General features: G+C 41.3%; 1 long non-coding RNA gene across 1 annotated transcript; it reads right to left on the bottom strand.

Annotated features, from left to right (window-relative positions):
* Positions 1–5,629: 5,629 nt before the first annotated feature.
* Positions 5,630–10,322, bottom strand: LOC123732888 (uncharacterized). The gene is made up of 5 exons (XR_014380843.1): positions 10,160–10,322; positions 8,802–8,889; positions 8,462–8,582; positions 8,316–8,379; positions 5,630–7,784 (listed from the first exon to the last, which is right to left on the bottom strand). It is a non-coding gene; the product is annotated as an uncharacterized LOC123732888 (long non-coding RNA).
* Between the last annotated feature and the right edge of the window lie 2,255 nt (positions 10,323–12,577).

Raw genomic sequence — 12,577 nt, 5'->3', positions numbered from 1 at the left:
ACCACACTGTGCTTCGTCAAATAGCAGAACAAATTACCTGATTTGAAGTTGAGATTACATTAAAAGTACATGCTGCAAGTGATCAATGCCGTTCGAGGTTCTACAGACTATAGCAATTGTGAATATCTCCACAGATCCGCCACAACCTACAGTATGCATGCTATCTTGAACATGCACGCTTTATATGATTAACGTTACATACGAATAAATGTATAGTTACAGTAACCTCAAAATGTGGCCATGGATCTGTTACTTATTTTACGTTTGAATAAAAACTGTTACATTAGTTTGTAAGAGCCTTAACTTTAGGCTATTTACTGTATTACAAAAGTAATATTGAATTGTGTTTAGTTGACAACGCAACCAAATATCAACATTTAAAGGATATATTTACTGCTTGGATAGTTCAATCTAAGACACTGGCTTAATTCCATTCTTTAACTTTTATTTTTGGTTGAGTTGGGTTTAGCGCTGACTCAAAACGAATGAACGACAAGAAAACACACACAACTACCACTATTGTAGTATAGAAGTCAAAATACCTACAGCTATGTTCCTACTTGGACATAATCAAAAACATTGACACCATAGTGATTCTCGTTCTAAGAGGATGCTATTATAAATAGATAATTGCGATTTTCAGATTTATTTGATTACTGGGAATTTATTTGCCGTGCATATATGCTGATAAGTTGAATATGAATCTAAAATCGTGATTTTTTTTTCAAAGGTGTCTGTGTGGCATCAGCTGGGAACGTTCCACACAGATGTTCAATGAGCGATCGAGTTCTACGAAACTCACTAGGCCTACTCTCATTTTAATAAATTCAAAACCACTACTGTAATGAAAATAAAAGCCAATAAACTGAATAATTACTGTCAAACTATTATTTTTATTCAATTGTTGAATTAGGCCTATTGTATTTCATTTTACATTTCATGCCTATTCAAGTGGTTTTGACAAACTTTTAGGATGTTGACGGCTGCTATGTCATAATGTACATGATGTCATAATGAAGCATTATTTTGTTAAACTAAGACAATCCATAGACAGGTCATTGATGCTCTTCCTGAACTGAGGTAGGACCTATAATTTAATGAAATAATCTCAAATACATTACTTTTATCTTATGAGAACTTTATTTGATCAATAACTGTCAAAAACTGTTATATTTTGTGATTTGTGATTTAAAACTAGGTCTTGTGTTTCTGTTTTCAATGATATATTGTTGAAACTTTATAGTCAAATCCTACGTGTGCAAATTATCTGGAAGTCCAAATTGAAGGTAGGCCTTAGTCTGTGAATCTTTCATTTTTATGAATTTATGAACATTTTGGCAGGAATTGGAATGTCCTTTGAAGGTGGAAAAACACTCGTTTATAATAACTTTGATCAAACACTATTGAAATATATGTCATTTATTCTATATTCTTATTCTCAAACATGCTTTTTGTTGTTGTTTGCTCCTCCACTGTGACTCTCACAGCCATGAAAGACAGAGTGATGTCCAGGACTAAGACACAAGAGACCAGTCAGAACAGTTCTGAGAACAGCCTGACAGACATCCTCAGTGTCCGGAGTGCCAGTGATATTGTCCTACAGCCAATGCCACCAGGGAGAAAGAATAGCCGATCCCACTTCCACAACATGGATGTGACTAAAGAGAGGGCTGACATGGGAAGGCTTCCAATGGCCACTCCACCCATCAGCCTCCCAATGCTCACTGTGACCTCTCTCACTGTCCAAAGGATCAAAAACTCCCTCAAAGTGCCTCGCATGCCTCGTCTGCAGCTGGAGGGACAGATGGGTAGGAAGCGTCTGGGTCCGGTCAAAACCAAAACTGGAGGGAGCACATTGACCTCCAGCCACAAGCAGGAGCCAGAGGTTAAATCCAGCAGACCACAGACACCAGGAAGCATCCCTAGGAGGCCCAATGTATGTTCCACTGCAGCCAAGGCAGTAGCTCCTTTATCTGGGACTCCATGCAGCCAGTCTGAGGTCAGGATCCAGGCCAATCCTCTCCAGAGGTCTAACATCCAGGACCAAAGGCCCCGCTCTCCTCCTGCTCAGGCCAGACGGTCTCTGTCCGACGGCAGCCTCTTGCAGCCGCCATGTTCTCCTGTGGATGTCCTCCAGCCGGAGGTCCAGGCCAGCAGAAGCCTGGCTCGACCCAAGACCGGGATAGCTAGGATAACAAGACATACTGATGGCAGCACTCTGAGGTTCCCTAACCAGACCATAGAGCTTATAAACTCCATGGATAGGAGGGAGAGCAACAATTCTTTCCCTGTGCTGCCAACCATTGCAGTGTCAGCCTCACCTGCCCAGATGGCCATCCCATTGCCTACCCCAATGGTCAGCCATGTGCCTGACCTTCTGGTGCCTACTCCATCTGCTTCTCCGGTTCCTTCCAGCCGAGTGCCTGCCCCACCTGCCTCCCCAGTGCCAGCCCGGCCTGCCAACGCCAGATCACGGCGTGTGTCGAAGAGGATCCAGCTCTTACAGATCCGGTCTGCTATGCTGGACCAGCAGCTACCAGAACAACTGGGTGACAAACAAAGCATATTACCCTCTGAGCCCCTGTACTTCAGTAGCACTGAGAGGATGTTCCTCTGTGGTCCACCTTTAGTCTGCCACCCAGCTAACGTAGGTGGAGATGATGGCTGTCACCCCCTGCCCAGACCTACGCCCAGCCACACAGGTCGCACCGACCACTCCGCTTTACTGACTAGTAGGAGAGCCGTGCAGGCGGGCGAGAAGTGCCCCTTTGAAATCCTCTTGACCCCACTGGCAGAACAGCCTCCTATCGAGCGGTGGCACATGCCCGCCTCCCGTGCCAAGGCCGAGCGGGAATGGAAGAATAGCCAACGAGGGCGCAGGAAGAGAGCGAAGCCCATTCACTGGGACGTTAACTTTAAGTCTGGGCCTTTCTTCCCAGTGTGTGTCGCTCCATCACTGCCCTCAATCTTGGAGGAGGATGAAGAGTCTCTTTCTGAAGAGATGAAGCAAAGCCAGTTGTAGGGGTCGCACACACACACATCTTCATTTTTTTTAACATTTTTTACCTTTATTTAAATAGGCAAGTTAGTTAAGAACAAATTCTAATTGACAAAGACAGCCTACCCCGCCCAAACCCTAGCGACACTGGGCCAATTGTGCGCCGCCCTATGGGACCAGTGCCTTAGACCGCTGTGCCAATCTGGAGCCCTATTGAGACCTCATGGCCTCCCATGGACCAGAGAGGATCAGCCAGCATCATCCCAGCATCTGCACTGCCCTTTCAACCCCAAACCACAAAGGGCAGGTGACAGAAATGATCCAGCGCCCACCGATCCAGGCTGTTGTGCATGAGCAGCAGCAGCTACTGTCGGAAGTACTGTTGGAACAGACTTTTCCTATGAGACCCAACAGGAGCCACAAGCTGTCAAAGTACTTTCATCCCTGGGGTGTGTAGCTTCTCGAAGAGTGTTCTCTTCCTGAAGATGGACTGCTTCAACCCCTTGGGAGTATCCAGAGTATCTAGTACGCTGGTGTGATGATAGAATATGTCCATCAGTATCAACTAGAGATTAATATTAATCCACTTGTTATTCTAGTTAGGCAAATGTTAATTTATCATCAGCATGTTCCAAAGAATTCTGTTTCTATAAAGTTTTATTGCAGTTGAAAATGATCAGTGGTGTGTGTTGTTGGTTTCTTGTGAGCTATGAAGTATACAATTTTAGTAGAATGTTTATTTCTTCATTGGATTTGTTGATTTGTTGCCCAAGGAGAAGAGGTAAGTGCTGACCGGACTAATAGAAGTGAAGGTCCGATTCAAATTTGTATTAATCCGAAGGAGGCACATCTGACTCACACCTTAGTGCCATAATTCTTCACATTCTGAACACCATCTGAACGTACACACAGCCTCAACTATTTAAATGACAGAAAATGTCATATCTGCTCTCACACAGTACACTAATAGATGATTATCCCTTGGGTTTTTCACAGTCCATCATAACAAATACTTTTTGGCAACTTATGTATTGTTGTCTAAGGTTCATTCCGAAACACATTTTCTCCACCAAAGCCCAAAGCTTACTAGCATTATAAAGATATCACTCAAGTTTAAGAGGTGTTACCACATTTTTGTAGAGATTTATTGTGGCCAGTGCAAAGATCTTACATTGCACTGTAAGATCAGTCATGCATCGTACCCAGTTTCTCTCTAGAAACATGCATGAGAAAGGTATGACTAAGCAGAGAAGTATGTCTGTATCAGTTGTTCTAGAACTGGTTCAAGAAAGAAGAGCGAGAGAGAGAGAGCAAAGCACAGAAGGATGTTGGGTTACATATGAACACTTTCCATCATACTCTCAGGAAGGTTAGGTTAGTTAGACTACATGTGATCGTGCGTCACCATAACTGAAACACGGCCTTCTTTCTTTCACGGTTTCACGTCATGGTGCAAGAATTTACATAAACTGGGAAATATTTGAATACATTTCAATTTCCCTGGCTGGCAGTGAAGGGGTTAATCAGTTGTGTGCTCTCAGTTTACGCTCACTAGCAGAATCTGTCTGCCACAGCTGCTGCGCTAAGGCCAATCTTCTATCACAGAGAGCGCTGACAACCAGAGGTGTTTCCAGAGGACAACAACACAGAGCAGGTTAGAGAAGCTTCAAACCTAACCGCACGCACGCACACACAGTCTTGTATTTGTAACCAATTTAGGACTCCTCACAAATACATACCTTTTGAGGACCATGCTTTCAGACATCATAGAAGCACAGAAATTACACTCATGAGTTAGAAAAAAATCTACTATGAGGAAATCACGTAAAGTTTCTGACTCCTTGAAAAAAGTTCACTTGTAATTTTACCAACTACTTGAAACCGTACATTGCAAATCAAATCGTATTGGTCACATACACATGGTTAGCAGATGTTTATGCGAGTGTAGCGAAATGCTTGTAAGCTTCTAGTTCCGACCGTGCAGTAATATTTAACAAGTAATCTAACAATTTCACGACAACTACCTTATACACACACAAGTTTAAAGGAATAATTAACAATATATACGTATAAATATAAGGCCGAACAGCATAGGCAAGATGCAGTAGATGGCATAGAGTACAGTATATACATATGAGATGAGTAATGTAGGGTATGTAAACATAAAGCGGCATTGTTTAAGTGACTAGTGATACATTTAATACATCGAATTATTAAAGTGGCGAGAGATTGAGTCTGTATGTTGGCAGCAGACACTCAACGCATTGCAATGCCTTGCCATCAGCCATGGAGAGAATGCCTCCTATGCAGGGGCGAAAATCTGATATCCACTTTGGAGGGGACAATTACATGAAATTTTCTCAAGAGCAATTCCTGAGGGGGACACCAAAAGTAGTGCTGTAACACATAGCCTACATTGTAATATGGTAAATGTATATTGAGGAACCAAAGAAATAAGGTGTTTGCCGTACTCCTAACTACCGGTACCCAAAACTACACAACTAATCACAACAGCAATACCATTGCCTTTAACAAATCTTAGTTCAGTCACCAGTTTAAGTTGAGAGTGGGGGTATCCATGGCATTTTCCAATTATGTTCCTATTTTACAAGTCAAAAAAATTGAGAACCTTTCATAATGTTGCCAAACAAAGACTCAACAAACTTACCTGAGACTCCCTGTCTCTGCCAGTCTGTCCCTGCATATCTGTCCCCAACTCTGCTGTCTGTGTGCCATCTGTTGCCTGCTCTGCCTAATGACATCATTGTGAAACATTTCCATTAGAATTTCATTTCTTTCTTATGAACATTTTATCAACTAGTCTTTGAGATATTAGGCTACTAGGGTTCTTACTATGCGTTTTGGTGTATTGAAAAATACTCTGATGTCCATCTTTTATTTTTCTGCCATTTTTCTACCTGGCTGGCTACACACACAGTGTGTAGGTTATTTACAGTAGGAGATGGGCTTCTATCATCTTCAATCATTCTATATGGGCTTCGATCTAAAAGGTAGCTAGCAAATGTGAAACGGATTAAAATGACAAGAGTTGACAGCTGTATGAGTTCACCATTTACACAACATATGCTGCAACCTTTTGTAATTTTAATAGTTTGTTTCATATTGGCTGGCTTCCAACAATAGCTGAATTTGCAAAGCTAGCGAGCACCAATTCAGTTTCAGTGGTGTTTGCTATAATCTTTGCTACCCGGGTTAAATAAAGGTGAAATTAAATAAATAAAAGTTCCCTTGCGACAATTTAGCTTTTGCAACGAGACCATTAAATATATTTAAGACAATGGTAGATGAGAGTGTAGTTCTGTTCAGTTTGGACTTCAGTTTATCGCTAACCTTATCACAGGGACTTTGAAGCACTAACTTACATCATCTGCATGCTGATTCCATCTTTGACGACGCCACATAAATGGAATAGGTACTAGCTAGCTTAATAGTTAATATTTGCGCGCTAGCTCTGCATATTCAGCTAGTGTGTGTGTGCGCGATTGACTGGATGAACCTCACGGCAGTTACGTAGCAAGCTAAGGAACTGGCAGTGGATCAAACCATTGTGAGGCAAAGGGCGGGGGGGTTGCAATCTTTTGAAACTTAAAAACGTGCTATTAAGTGTCTATAATTAGCACAATTGCTTTCATTGCGTATTATTAATATTATTTAAATTACATAGTTATGTTTCAGTGATATATTGGGGGGGACAAATCATATTTTTCCCAGGATGGGGGGGGTCGTGTCCCCCCGTCCCCCCCGGGATTTCCGCCCCTGCTCCTATGAAATCTATAAAAGCTATCCAACTGCCTACGTTGTACCTAATGGAAGCGTAAAATAATTAACAAGTTTAAATTCTCCATATTTAACGCATTCATTCTATTTTAAGACTGAAAATATTCATGTAGAATGCCACAATGATGCAACACGGATGGCAACTCAACGGCTGTAGTGTAGTTCTTCTGTAAAGTATTTAAACTGGAACAAACATTTCAGTAATGGATTCAATATATCCAAGTAACAGATTAATAGTTTAGATTTTTTTTTATTTTCTTTCTGTAACATTCAAAGTCAGCAGGCTTTGTATTCTTGAGACCTTAGTCACTCCAAAAGTGAACCACCCACCTGGAAAAACTTCCCCCGGACAGTGAGTGTCACGCCCTGACCTGAGAGAGCCATTTCTCTCTGTTTGGTTAGGTCAGGGTGTGATATGGGGTGGGCATTCTATGTGTTTTATTTCTATGTTTTGGCCCGGTATGGTTCCTAATAAGAGGCAGCTGTCTATCGTTGTCTTTGATTGAGAGCCATACTTAGGCATCCTTTTCCCACCTGGGTTTTTGTGGGTAGTGGTTTTCCGTTTAGTTGTCTGTTGCCTGACGGAACTGTTTGCTTTCGTTTTTGATTCTTTTTTTAAGTGTAATAAATATGAGCACTCAACACGCTGCGTTTTGATCCACTCCTTTTGACGATCGAAACAGTGAGATAGAGGACATTCGTCATCTGTTGATGAGTTTAAGTCAAGTAAGTCCCATTAAATCCTCAGAAGTACACCAAGATAGCCAGAAGCATCTCATACACTTATTTTCTCTGATCTGCAACTATTCTGTTGTGTACATAGAACTTAACTGCTCTCCAGTCCCTGTTTACTAGCGCTTGGGAGAAGCAGCAATGCAATTCTCACAGTCTTGTTTTCCAGGTGTTTTTCCCATTCGGATAAAATTCATCAAGGAATCAACTGCATCCACCTCTATTGTCGACCAATACCTTTTTGTTCCTTTGGCACCTTTGGAAAGAGATGGCATTATGAACGACTACATTAAATAAAGGTTGACTACAATACAGTACTTGAACATCTCTCTGTATTAACTCTACAAGGTTACAGCTGTTTCTGCAGAGGGTGTGTTGAGATTAAACTAACAATCCCAACTAAATAACTACATAGATAAGGATGTGAGAGGAGAATGTGCAATGCTGACATCAAGGCAGACTCAATCTGTATGGAATCTAAGCCCAACAATCTGTTTGCAATGTAAACCTTCTAATAAAAGCAATACCTATTAAATCAAGTTCCCTCCCTCAAGAAAAACAATGTAAAGCGTGGTAATCCTTCTGTGTTATCATCTATCCTGACACACTAGTTCCAGATCTAACATCTTGACTTGTTTCCAATCCAAACTGAACTGTTCTGTGCTGGCATGGTTGGAAATACACTAACTGATAAAGACAGTATTGATCTGGACCAGCACAGTACGGCCATAAATTGACACTACAGAGTGAAAATGCACTGACTGAAGGCAGCAGGAAACATGCTTACTGTGTGAGCCTCTCTTTTGTCCCAGCTTTCCCTTGGTCATTGGCCCGAATCGCTGACATCTCTCCTAGAAAACATCAGTGGAAAACATGTCTAAAAGGACATTGTAATTAAGAATAGGTCCATGTGTATGTAAGGTATAGGCATACCGGTCAGATTTTCTTCATAGAAATTGCCTTCCTCTGATGGCCCTGGGACACAACCATCTTCACTGTTGTCAATATTGGTTATTGAGTCATCAGTCTTGTATCCAAGCATAGCTTTGGTCAACTGTATTACAGAAAAAAAGTATCTTGGATAACTAGACAGATAACATAGTATTTGGACACTGGCACATTTTGATTAGTTATGGCTCTGTGCTCCTCTACTTTACATTTTCTTATAATACAATGAATATGGGATGGAAGTGCAGACTTGCCTGTCTTTGATTTACAAAGCTGATTCACAAGAACTTACAGTATGTGCTGGTGTTGAATGACACTAACTTACGTTACTAACTTGTTCTGATCAACGGCAGTGCATCATCCAACACATGGACTATCGACCCAGAGGTACTGGCAGCCTCGGTGTCTGACATCTAAGGATACAATAAAATGAAATTAGTCATGTGCAAATTAGGCAATTGAATATGATTCAACCATCCCCAGTATCCTCATTCTAAACAACTGATAAACCTGAGCTTCGGGATTTATTATTTCCTTCTCAAATCTGGCCTACAAGTTGAATTATGTTTCTTTTAGAGTTTCCATGTGTCTTCTGAGCCTCTGCAGTGCCTTTGTAAAGGAAGACAAGTTTAAAAAAGAATGGTTGAGACTTAAAGAATGACAAGATTGCTCGGCACACAACCAAGGGAATGGGCTGGGGGACACCAATGACTTATCATTGACTGATAGAGGTCCTACAAACATCTATTACAATTTCCTTTTTTAAGACGACTTTCTAGGTAAAGCAGCAAGTATAAGCATAACATAAGCACATTATGCAAGTTCCTGGATGCAACTAAAGCTGATCTGCTTTTATGGATGGACTAAACGAGAAACAGTATGAGTGATATGGCTAAAGCAAGGCATGTGAATTGGCACAGCCCTACCAAATGTTACACTTTCCACAATCCTTATTCCTGTTGTGGTGTTACACTCTTTTAGTGCAAAGCCAAAATAACTAGAAACTTATTTCTCTTTGGGTAAGAAAGGGCGATAAAAAAACTGCCAAAACTTAATTTAAATGGGGGGATTTATTTAAATATTTCAGCACACATGCATGCTTATGACTTGACAAAACAGATGAAAAGGAACTGGCTTTTCTAGCTAACTTGTAAACCAATTCAAGTTACACTAGCAATATTATTTTCCAATGCATGTAACATTGGGTTAACCACAATCATGTATTCTGAATCAAAGACATGTTTACCAATTATGCTAAACTAGCACGCTAACCGCTGGCTAGCACGCTAACCGCTAGCTAGCACGCTAACCGCTAGCGAGCACGATAACCGCTAGCTAGCACGCTAACCGCTAGCGAGCACGCTAACCGCTAGCTAGCACGCTAACCGCTAGCTAGCACGCTAATCATTAGCAAGCAGTAAATAAGTAGAAGGTAAAAACATGCAAAGTAACAATTGCACATTAATGAATTGTTTGGTTAAGCCTACCAATTTCATTCTCATGACGCAGTATATCTGACACAATGTGGCTTTCGGACATTGTCAATGCATGTTGGATTCCACCGAAATACATACATGAGCTAACTTTCATTACAAATAAAGACAACGGGAACATGCTTGCTTGCCAATACACCAAATACAATTTTAGTTAAAATATTGGTTAACAGTTTAGTTAATAGCTTACCTTCTTGCAGGAATGTGAACGTCTACAACCATCCTCCTCTTCATTAAAAAACGTGCTGCACAGCTACTTTTGTTGTGATCATGCTCAGACAGAGACAGGCTTGCCAGGTCAATTTCAAATGTCTTGTAAATCCAGGAAAAACCCGCCTTCAAAGCCTGAAACCCATCACAATTTCAGAAGATTACAGGGAAATTAATGGCTTTTTTAAAATACCATGTTGGTAACGGTGTAATATAGAAGTAGTTTTAAAAACTTGCACCCAGCGACCAAAACTTTTCACCTGCAGAAAAGTTTTAAAAGTACCTCAATAAAAGACAACAATTTAAACATGGCAACCCTGGGGAGAGACTTATCACTGCAGCATGGGGGAGATGGGAACTGTGTTGACCTGTGACATTTTTGATAGTTTGGTACTTTGTGCACTCTGCAGTGGGGGAGGGGCTGGATCTCCAGCAGAAATTATGGAGAGTAGACAATGATTCCATCAGCCCAGATTTCTGAATATGTGTGCAATATTATTACTGTCACCTACATTTCCTTAGACAGTTTGGGTTTGTAGCTTACACAATCAGTATCAGTGAGGTGTTAAGTGCAGCTACTTGAATGGTCTGTAGACTTGCTGACACAAAAGTAGCTTATGGCAGGTTAAGATTCTAACTAGCAACCTAACCCCTCAGCAATCAGGTTCACTACCTGCACACAGACCAAACAGCCTAGTGATATTAACAGCCATCTCTTGCTATAGGCACTCAACTACTCTCACCATCTCTCTTTCTCTCTCATAACAGGCCTTTAAAAAAAAATCTTATTCGCATTTACCCTCCACTAGACCCCTGGTTTCACAAGGTGGAATAAAATGTACTGATAATAAGTGATTTCAGGTTTGTACTGCTGTGAAGACTTAGGCCTTTACATCAGCATTGGTCTCTTTGCAAAAATCCTCAAGAAAACTCATAATAAACTTGGGTAGCTGATGTGTAACTGATGTTCATATCTTAAAGGACAAGTCACTATAAGCTTTTGTCAGGAACCAGGACTCGGTTAATAAAGCCAACACAACTGCATGTTTTACAAATGGTAGGCTATCTTATGGTAGGCCTAGTTATAAAATGACATTATAGGCCGACACTGTAGACTATAGGCCTATTTCTTTGCCGGATTGGAGAATGTCTGCAATTGTCTTGCCTAGTGCAGCAAAATGGCCAAAACATGGCCTGGTCATGGATGAAAAGCACCTTTTCAAAATGGGGTAGAACTGAGGGAACATAAGGAACATGATTTCAGCTTCCTGTGTTAGCTGTTGTAATCCTCTTGCTGCGTTTATTTGTAGATAGACTCACCCCAACAGGGAGTTATGAGTTGGGAGGTATAATCAAAATGTCTGCTTAATGCTTTTGAGGGAGCAGCAGAAAAGTGTATCCAAGCTGGGGTACCCCTTGCTAGAATTGTTAGTTGTAGCAGTAGTAGTAGCCATGTAATGGCAGCAGTGTTGTAGTCGAGTCACTAAAGCATAAGTCTGTGTCAATTCACAAGACCCTATGGCTAAGTCTGAGTTGAGTCAAAGTCACCAATGTTTGAGTCGAGTCGAGTCACAAGTCCCTATGGCTGAAATAAGAGTCCCTGTGTTTGAATCTCGGTCCAAGATTTCAAGTCTAAGACAATGGGTCCAAATTAAATTAATATTAAGTTATTAACCCAGTCAAATAGTGGCAGGGGGGAATTTGATCAATCATTTTTTACATTTATGTGCAAACAAATGTTTATATGCTACAGGTCAACCAGATTGTCAGCTAGCTAGCTAGCTAATTAGGTAACATGATTGAACATGGTGTGGCTGCACAGCTTCTCTATCTTTGATGTAGTCTAAACAGAATCTGAAAGACACAGACAGACAGATACACTTTTATAAACTATACTGATGTCAGATATTAGTGGCTAATGTTCACATTCTGTGGAGGTCAACTGCTCCTAGATGTGTGTGTGTGTGTGTGTGTGTGTGTGTGTGTGTGTGTGTGTGTGTGTGTGTGTGTGTGTGTGTGTGTGTGTGTGTGTGTGTGTGTGTGTGTGTGTGTGTGTGTGTGTGTGTGTGTGTACGTGCGTATGTGCGTACGTGCGTACGTGGTTAGGTTGGAAGCTTCTCTAACCTGCTCTGTGTTATTGGCTTCTGGAAACACCTCTGTTTGCCAGCGCTCTGTGATAGAAGATTAGCTTTAGCACAGCAGCTGTGGCAGACAGATTCTGCTAGTGAGCATAAACTGAGAGCACACAGCTGATTAACCCCTTCACTGCCGGCCAGGGAAATTGAAATGTATGCAAATGTTTCCCAGTTTATGCAAATACTTACACCATGACGTGAAACCGTGAAAGAAAGAAGGCCGTGTTTCAGTTATGGTGACGCACGATCACATGTAGCCTAAC

The sequence above is a fragment of the Salmo salar genome, chromosome 16 (genome assembly GCF_965601325.2).
Source record: "Salmo salar chromosome 16, fSalSal1, whole genome shotgun sequence".
Classification (NCBI taxonomy): Eukaryota; Metazoa; Chordata; class Actinopteri; order Salmoniformes; family Salmonidae; genus Salmo; species Salmo salar.
Note: the sequence above shows the minus strand (reverse complement) of the source record. Positions and strands in the feature narration are given on the sequence as shown.